This window comes from Phyllostomus discolor, chromosome 6 (assembly GCF_004126475.2).
Source record: "Phyllostomus discolor isolate MPI-MPIP mPhyDis1 chromosome 6, mPhyDis1.pri.v3, whole genome shotgun sequence".
In the NCBI taxonomy this organism is placed as follows: Eukaryota; Metazoa; Chordata; class Mammalia; order Chiroptera; family Phyllostomidae; genus Phyllostomus; species Phyllostomus discolor.
In genome coordinates, this window is record NC_040908.2 from 120,806,176 (window position 1) to 120,814,633 (window position 8,458).

General features: G+C 47.5%; 1 long non-coding RNA gene across 1 annotated transcript; it reads left to right on the forward strand.

The window, feature by feature from the left end:
• Nucleotides 1–5,153: 5,153 nt before the first annotated feature.
• Nucleotides 5,154–8,154, forward strand: LOC118501265. The gene is made up of 2 exons (XR_004903889.1): nucleotides 5,154–7,640; nucleotides 8,064–8,154. It is a non-coding gene; the product is annotated as an uncharacterized LOC118501265 (long non-coding RNA).
• Nucleotides 8,155–8,458: the final 304 nt, after the last annotated feature.

Here is an 8,458-nt window from a genome sequence, read left to right on the forward strand (position 1 = left end):
AGGAAGGTGCTACCAAGTAGGAGCCCGAAGGGGGAGGTGAGGGAAAGGGGCAGAGACAGTCACCTCTCTTCAGTCCCTTTCCCCACCTCCGCGACTGACCTCGGCTTCACACCTTCAGTTCGCTGGATAACGAAGAAGTCATCCGTGATTCCGAGGCGGCCTTGGTCTAGCATCGCTAAAATTCCCAGGACGGGGAGCTGGGGGGGAGGGGGGGCAATCAGCCCTCCCCCCCTCGGTGGGAGGAGGGTGGGAGGAGGAGGTGGGCAGGGCTAAGTTTTGTCCTCCGACGTCAGGACAGTGCCGTCACTCCAGTCCTGGTTGCCGCCTGGCCCTTTAAGTTTCCCTCTCTCGCTCCTGGGTGTCTGTAATCCTGACCTCGAGCCACCCCCGCGCTTGGGCCCTTCTAGCGGTGCGTGCCTTGCTGCAGGATTCGCCTCGGCTGATCCTATTAGCCACCGAGTTCGCCCCCTCCGTGCAGCCCCAGTTACCAGCTCTCCCAAACCACGCCGTTCTCCACCCTTGTGCCTTTCGGTCCCTGGACCGTCCGACCCTCTCCAAACTAAAATTTTGCCCCTACCGCAGAAGGACAGAAGGATGGGAGAAAGGAAAGGAGAGAGGGAGGAAGAGAAGGGTGGAGCTGACCTCGGGGAATCTGGGTGCAGACCCCCACCCTAGCTCTCCCTCCTCCCCTCCAAGGAGGGCTGTTTGGCCTCTTCATAGAGGCGCGAGGTGGGGAACCGTGCACACAGCTCCAGTTTACGTTTTCTGGATTTAGCAACCAGATGAAAAGGGAAGATTCTCCAACAACAGTGGAATTCAAGGGGAAGCGCCCCCACTCCATCATTCTCCCAAAGAAGGGGGCGCTATGACAGGAACAAGGGGCAAGAGGATGCTTTGCAGACTAAAACTACAGATGCCGCTACAGAATCCAAATGCAGCCTGACCTGGCGTGTGGCTCTAAAATGTTGGTCAGTAACGCTCTTTGAGATGCTAATAAAGGGTGTAGACTCTGCCCAGAGAAAAAAAATGCACACACATCACATTTTACATATAATTTCTGGGAGTTCATAGACTCCTGAAGCCTGATGATTGCTGTTGAATTTGTTTTTAATTTCCAAAGCCATATAGCCCTGTGGAAGGAGTGTGATTGACAAGGGGGCGGGGCGCCAACAGCATAGCAGGAATCCCAGCTCCCCGCCGCAGTCCTGCCTTTGAGAGATGTCTGTTTAAATCAACTAAAATTTACAGAATCCAACAAACCAACAGTAACTTTCATCTTTCTCTTGTAACTGTGGTACACAGAACTTTTCAAAAATTGTTGACACTATTACAGTTGTCCCCATGCCCCCCACTTTGCCCTCTTCCACCTAGCCTCGCCCACCCCCCCACCACCACTTCACCACATTGCTGTGTGTGTCCCTGGGCTGTGCATACATGCATATATGTCCTTTGGCTGGTCTCTCCCAGTCCCCCCACCCCCTCCCCTCTGAGATCTATCAGCCTGTTCCATACATCCATACCTCTGTTTTTATTTTGTTTGTCAGTTTGTTTTGTTCATTAGGTTCCACATATGAGTGAGACCATATGGTATTTGTCTTTCTCTGACTGGCTTATTTCGCTTAGCATCATAATCTTTGGGTCCATTGATGCTGTCACAGAGGGTAAGAGTTCCTTTTTACAGCTGTATAGTATTCCATTGTGTAAATGTACCACAGCTTTTTTATCCATTCACCTGCTGATGGGCACTGGGGCTGTTTCCAGATCTTGGCTATTGTAAATGATGCTACTATGAACATAGGGGTCCATATATTCTTTCTGACTGGAGCTTCAGGATTCTTAGGATATATTGCCAGAAGTGGGATCACTGGGTCAAATGGCCATTCTGTTTTCAGGGTTTTGTTTTGTTTCGTTATACAGAGAGGGGGGAAGAGAGGGCGAAACAAAGGGAGAGAAACATCGTACATGCAGCAATTGAGGACAAAGTCTGCAACCCAGGCATGTGCCCTAACCAGGAATCACACCAGCTACCATTCCATTTGCAGGACAATGCCCAGTACAGCTAGGGCTCTATTGTCAGATTTTTGCGGAAACCGCATTCTGTTTTCCTCAGTGGCTGCACCACTCTGCATTCCCACCAACAGTGCACTAGGGCTCCCTTCTCTCCACATCCTCAGCAACACTTGTTGTTTGTCGATTTATTGATGGCAGCCATTCTGACAGGTGAGAGGTGATAACTCGTTGTGGTTTTAATTTGCATTTCTCTGGTGATGACATTGAGGATTTTTTCATATGTCTATTGGCCATCTGTATGTGCTCTTTGGAGCAGTATCTACTCAGGTCCTTTGCCCATTTTTTAATTGTGTTGTTTGTCTTCCTGGTATTTAGTTGTATCAGTTCTTTCTATATTTTGGAAATTAACCCCTTATCAGATGTATCACTGGCAAATATGTTCTCCCATAAGGTGGGCTCCCTTTTCATTTTGCTGATGGTTTCTCTTGCTGTGCAGAACTGTTTAGTTTGAGGTCATCCCACTGTTATTTTTCCTGTTTCCTTTCCCTAGGAGACACCTCAGGAAAAAAATATTGCTATGAGCAATGTCCAAGATTTTGTTGCCTATGTTTTTGTCTAGGATTTTTATGGTTTGGGGGATTTACATTTAAGTCTTTTATCCATTTTGAGTTTATTCTTGTGTATAGTGTAAGTTGGTGGTCTATTTTCTTTTTCTTTTTTCTTTTTGCATGTACTGGTCTAGTTTCCCCAACACCACTCACTGAAGATACCGTTTTTGGGAGAACATGTGTTTTCACTTCCCTTGGTTGTGATATTTGCGGGCCATGTGATAACTGTATGTTTAACCTTCTGAGAGACCATCAAACTATTTTCCAAAGAGGCTGTATCATTTTACATTCCCTCTAGCAAACTCTGAGGGTTCCAATTTTCCCACAGTCCTCATAATTATCTGTCTGTTTGGATATGGCCCCCCTATTAGGTGAAAGTCACCACATCGAGGTTTTGAATTTTAAGTTCCCTAATGGCCAATGATATTGAGCGTCTTCTCATGTTAGCCATTGGCACATCCTCTTTGGAGAAATGCCTACTCTAATCTTTTGTCTATTTTTTAGTTAGATTATTTTTTAACGTTGAGCTGCAAAAAGGGCTTTAAACTAAAAATGTAGATAATTCAAAAATAACTTTGAAGAAGAAAATAAGTGAAATGGTATGAGGTCCTTGCAGTGTTTGGGAGTGTGAGTAGAAGGGCGGGTGGACGCTCAGCAGGAGCCCCGAAGGCAGCACTGAGGTTCCCCCGGGTGGGCGTGTCCAGAAACACACCCCCCCCCCCCCCCCCCCCCCCCCCCCCCGCCCATGCGGCAGGATGCGGAGGGCCGCAATCTCTCCGTGGAAAGCCTTGTGGGAGGGGTGGATCCAGGCTTCCTGGGTCAGAAGTTCGTTTTATGTGCCACTACAGCTGGGCTACCATACCTAGTTATTTACTCAAACGCTAATCTAAGTGTTGCTGTGGAGGTATTTTGTAGATGTGGTTAATTAACTTTTACAATCAGTTGACTTTAAGTGTAGGAGATTATCCTTGATAATCGTTTTATTAGTTGAAGGGCCTTAAGAGCAAAACTGAGATTTCCCTGAAGACGACTCTAGAGCAGGGGTGTCGAATGCATTTTCACCAGGGGCCACATCAGCCTCCAGGTTGCCTTCAAAGGGCCGAATGGAATTCCAACTCCTTAACAGTTAAGGAGTAGTTACATTTATACAGTCCTAAAATTATTGTGGCCCTTTGAAGGCAACTGCGAGGCTGGCGTAGCCCCTGGTGAAAATGAGTTTGACACCCTTGCTCTACAGTGTGGGGCCTGGAGTCTCCGTCCCTGCCTGAGAACGGTTAGCCTGCTGGCTGGACCTACAGATTTCAGACCAGCCAGCCCCCGCCACTGTATAAGCCAATCCCTCAGATAAACCTCTCTACATATACATTTGCTCTGTCTCTCTGGAAAGCACTAACACAGGAAGGAAGCAGACGTCTTCTTGCCATGTATCTCCCATTTGAATCTGTTGGAAGCATCAGATTTGGAAATGGAGGAGGAGAACCTGGCAGCCAAGGAGAGGGTGGGAGGTGAGGGACACTGAGACTGAAGAAACAGCATCGGTGCCCAGAGACCAGGAATGGGGGAAGGGTGGGGGCGGATGTGGGCAGTGCTAACAGTCCCTGAAAAAATCCTCCAACTGGATCACCAGATGCATAAGGATCCATTTCTAGAAAGTCTAATCACTGTTTCTATTGTTCTTCATGGCTGCCATCTTCTGTCTTGAGATGAGGAGGTGTCTTTCAGCCTCCTGTGCTCTTGTTCAATGACTATGACCTTTTTTTTTTCCTCAAAGATTTCATTTATTTATTTTTAGGGAGGGAAGGGAGGGAGGGGGGAGAGAGAGAGAGAGAGAGAGAGAGAGAGAGAGAGAGAGAGAGATATCAATGTGCGGTTGCTGGGGGTTATGGCCTGCAACCCAGGAATGTACCCTGGCTGGGAATCGAACCTGGGACACTTTGGTTCCCAGCCTGCACTCAATCCACTGAGCTACACCAGCCAGGGCAACTATGACCTTTTAATTCGAGAGAAATAATTTGGTTTTGAGAAGATGCTTTTTAGCTCTGCTTGTAACTGCTTTTCAGCTTTCCTTCAAGGTCTTTGACTTGCTCCCTGAAGGTCTTCAACTCTTCATTCGTGTGCTCATCACCTGCTTCCACACTTTCCTCCTCTTACTCCAGGGAATAATGGACAGATAATTTCTTAAGAGACTCCATTTCTTTCTCTTGACAAAGTTTAGTTACTTCATTTCCTTTCCCCTGAAGAGCTTGGTCTGCACTTTTTCAGCCAAGGTTTGCCCAGCCTGAAGACTTTTAATATGATCTGTCATGTGGGCTTTTCTCTCTTTAAAAAAAATATTTATATATATATATTATATTTTAAAGATTTTATTTATTTACTTTTAGGGAAGGGAGGGAGAAAGAGAGGGAGAGAAACAGCAACGTGTGAGAGATACATCCATTGGTTGCCTCTTACATGCCCCCAGTCAGGGACCTGGCCTACAACCCAGGCATGTGTCTTGACTGGGAATTGAACCAGCAACCTTTCAGTTTGCAGTCTGGTGCTCAATCTATTGAGCCACACCAGCCAGGGCTTCTGTTTTCTCTTTTAGCAATGTTGATGTAGTATTGATTTCTTTCTCCATCCTGGATGTCTAATTGCACACTGGGCTTTTCAACATCAGTTAGTTCTCTGCTGGCGCCTCTTGTTTGTTCATAAACATTGTCTCCACCTGCCGATTCCAGGTTCTACCTGTGTTTTCTTCTCCATGGGAAGCTTTCACCTTCAGTGAATATTTCTCCAGACACTTGGTCCAGACTTCAGACATACCCTGGAGAGCTGTATGAGGCTTTTGTTGCCCGTATAGTTTTAAGTTTGCATTTGCTTTTTCTACTTGCATCTTTCTGGTTTTTGTTTCTGCTACAACAGACAGGTTCTTTCTCACATTATAAGAGATTGGCTTATCTTAATCTGAATATTGAAGTTTTTCTTTTCCTAGCTGGTTTGCTATTAAGCATCAGACGTACCACCAGATCATGGGGTTAGGTGTATGGAGGGCATCAGGCACTTCCCGCACTCCTTTCATTTCAGGGTGAAACTGACAAGAGCTTTAATTGTATCAGAATGAGTGCTGAATTGCTAAGGGTGTGTTTGACACTTAGTGCATAATTTTTTTTTCATTCACTTAAAAATCCTGCCTAAAACCAAGAGAACTGTTAACCCACATACTGTCTTGGCAAATGTGACTATTTCCCACTGATGCCTGGGGGAGGGGGACTGGTCTCCATCGACACACTCCTCTGCACAGAACTCTGCAGCGTCTCCCAGGCCCGCCCACGGTGCAGATCCCTAGCAGGCAGAAGCCCCTCCGTGGTGCCCAGGCTGCACAGAACCCCCTCTGTTGTCACCAAGTCCTGCTGGGCTCAATATGTCCTAGAGAGGACCCTGAGCAAGTTTCTTCCCGGAACCAAGCCTGCATCTGGCAACCGGGCAGACCATGAGCGAGAGGGTTGAGAGGGAACGGGCCTGACACGCCAGCCCCAGCCCCGTAGCAGATGCCCTGAGACCCTCCGTTTTGTCCAGGGCTCTGTCTTTTCTCTACTCAAACCTCTCTTTTGCGGCCCCAGAGGCCTCAGCGCCTGCCCTTCCCTCTGCCTGGAAAGCGCTTCCTCTTGCAGCCCTCCAGAGCCAACGCAAACTCTGTAGCCATTGGACCTCACCCTCCCTGTGCGCCCAGTGGCCGAGCAGGGCCTGGCACAGACTAGGTCCTCAGCGCCCCGAGAACGTTCGAGGAGATAACGAATGAATGAGTGAACAGATGAATGAGGGGGGAAGCCTGCAGATGAACTCGTAACGCTGCCTCAGCAGCTGGTTCCCTTCGGAGAGCAGAAAACTCTGTTCAGAGCCCCGTGCAGGGCTGTGGAGAGAAGGGGAGGCGGTGGCAGCCCTGCCCGGGGCTCCTCATTCCCCCTGCCGCTCCCACCCCACCACCGCACCGGGAGACCAGAACAAGTTACCCGACCTTTCTGAGTGTCCTTCCTCATCCCTCACCTGAGGTTGAGAGGGTTAGCACCAGGGTGGAAGTGGAGCTTGGCGGGTAAGTGAACTTTTTGATTCCATTGCCCAAGGCATTAGCAACTCCTTCCAGGAACTGAGCATTCCACCCAGGTTTAGCAAGAGCATGAAGATAAGAAGATAAAATACCTGTTATAAATTCAAGAAAAGGAGATAAAACATTTTTACTGTTAAAGAATTGTATGCTCAGTAAACAGAACAGGCTAATAAAACCTGCTAGAATTAATAAGAGAATTGAGCAACATGACTGCATGTAAGGTAAGCATAAAAAGCAAGACTGTGATTTTTAAAGAAAACTTTAGATTGAGATACAAAAGCAGCTGCAGACAGTCAGCTCCCCTTTCTGGCGCGCTGGCCCCTGGGGGCCTGGCCAGTGTTGCCTCTGCTCAGGCCTTTTCTCCTTCTCAGCAGGAGCACTCGCTGCCCAAAAGGTGGAGCAAAGCGTCACTCCGTTTTTCTACTCTCAGAATGAATACCTGCGAACAAAACTGGGGGTCGACTCACATCATAGCAACCAGAAGAATGAAATACTTGAGAATGTACTTAACAAGAAAGGTATAAAACCTATAAAAAGAAAAACCACAACATCTTATTGAAAGATATAAAACAAGACTTGTGTGAATGAGAAGACATGTTGTGTTCTTGGATAGAAAGATACAACTCCATAAAAGTGTCAATTCTATAATGACTGTATAAGTTTACTTTAATTCCAGCTAGAATGCTAACAAATTTCCTCCGCCTTCTTCTTTTTTAGGAATTGACAGAGAAAGTATGAAAAATAAGAACAGGGAGGAGATTTGTGCTCCAGAAATCAGAGTAGACTAGAAAGCCGCTGCGGGCAGACACTGCGGGTTTAGCTCCGACACTCATCCCCTCCTCATCCTCAGTGAACCCCAGACTCCCGTCTGGGCACAGAGCCATGTGGAGCAAAGCCCACACCTCCTAGCCCATCGTCCAGCCGAGCACGGTCAGGTGAGTGCATTCTAGCAAATGAGACTACAGGCAGGAGTATCCTGTGCACCTTTAGAAGGAAGTCTCCTTAGAGGGAGGGGATGTGTCTTTCTTTATTCCTTTCACATTCTGTTGGTGGAAAGGCCGTCACAACGGCTGGAGCTTGAACAGCCACCTTGGACCGTGAGAGAAAAGCCCTGTGTTGAGGGTGTTGGAACCGGAGTGGGGGAGCCTGGGCCCCAAAAGTGTGTGGAGTCAAACCAGCTCTCCGTACTTATATCTGGACTTCATTTAGGTGAAAGAGAAACAATCTTTTATTTAGTTTAAGCCACTATTGCTTTAATTTTTCTGTCGCTCACAAGTAGAACTAACTCTAACTGACGCTGACTTTGGTTCCTGGACACAGGGCACTGCCAGTGACGGACCCACGTGCTTCATCAACAGGTGCAGCTGAGGTGCAGATGGGAAGGACTCGGGCGCTGCACACTGGGAACTTGTGACTCTTCTTATACGGAATTAAAACATTTGATCAAAACCTTGTGTGTTGGTTGGAGTGTCATCCCATGCACCAAAAGGTTGCAGGTTCGGTTCTTGGTCAGGGTACATACTCAGGATGTGGGTTTGATCCCCAGCAGGGGTGTGTACAGGAGGCTGCCAATCAATTTGTTTGCTTCCTGCAAAGCAAAAAGTTGCCAGTTTAATTTCCAGCCTGGGAACATGCCTAGGTTGCAGCTTCAGTACCCATTTGACCAGTGTACGAGAGGCACCTGATCTGTTTCTTTCTCTCTCTTTCTCCCTCCCTTCCCCTCTCTCTATTAATAATAATAATAATAATAGTA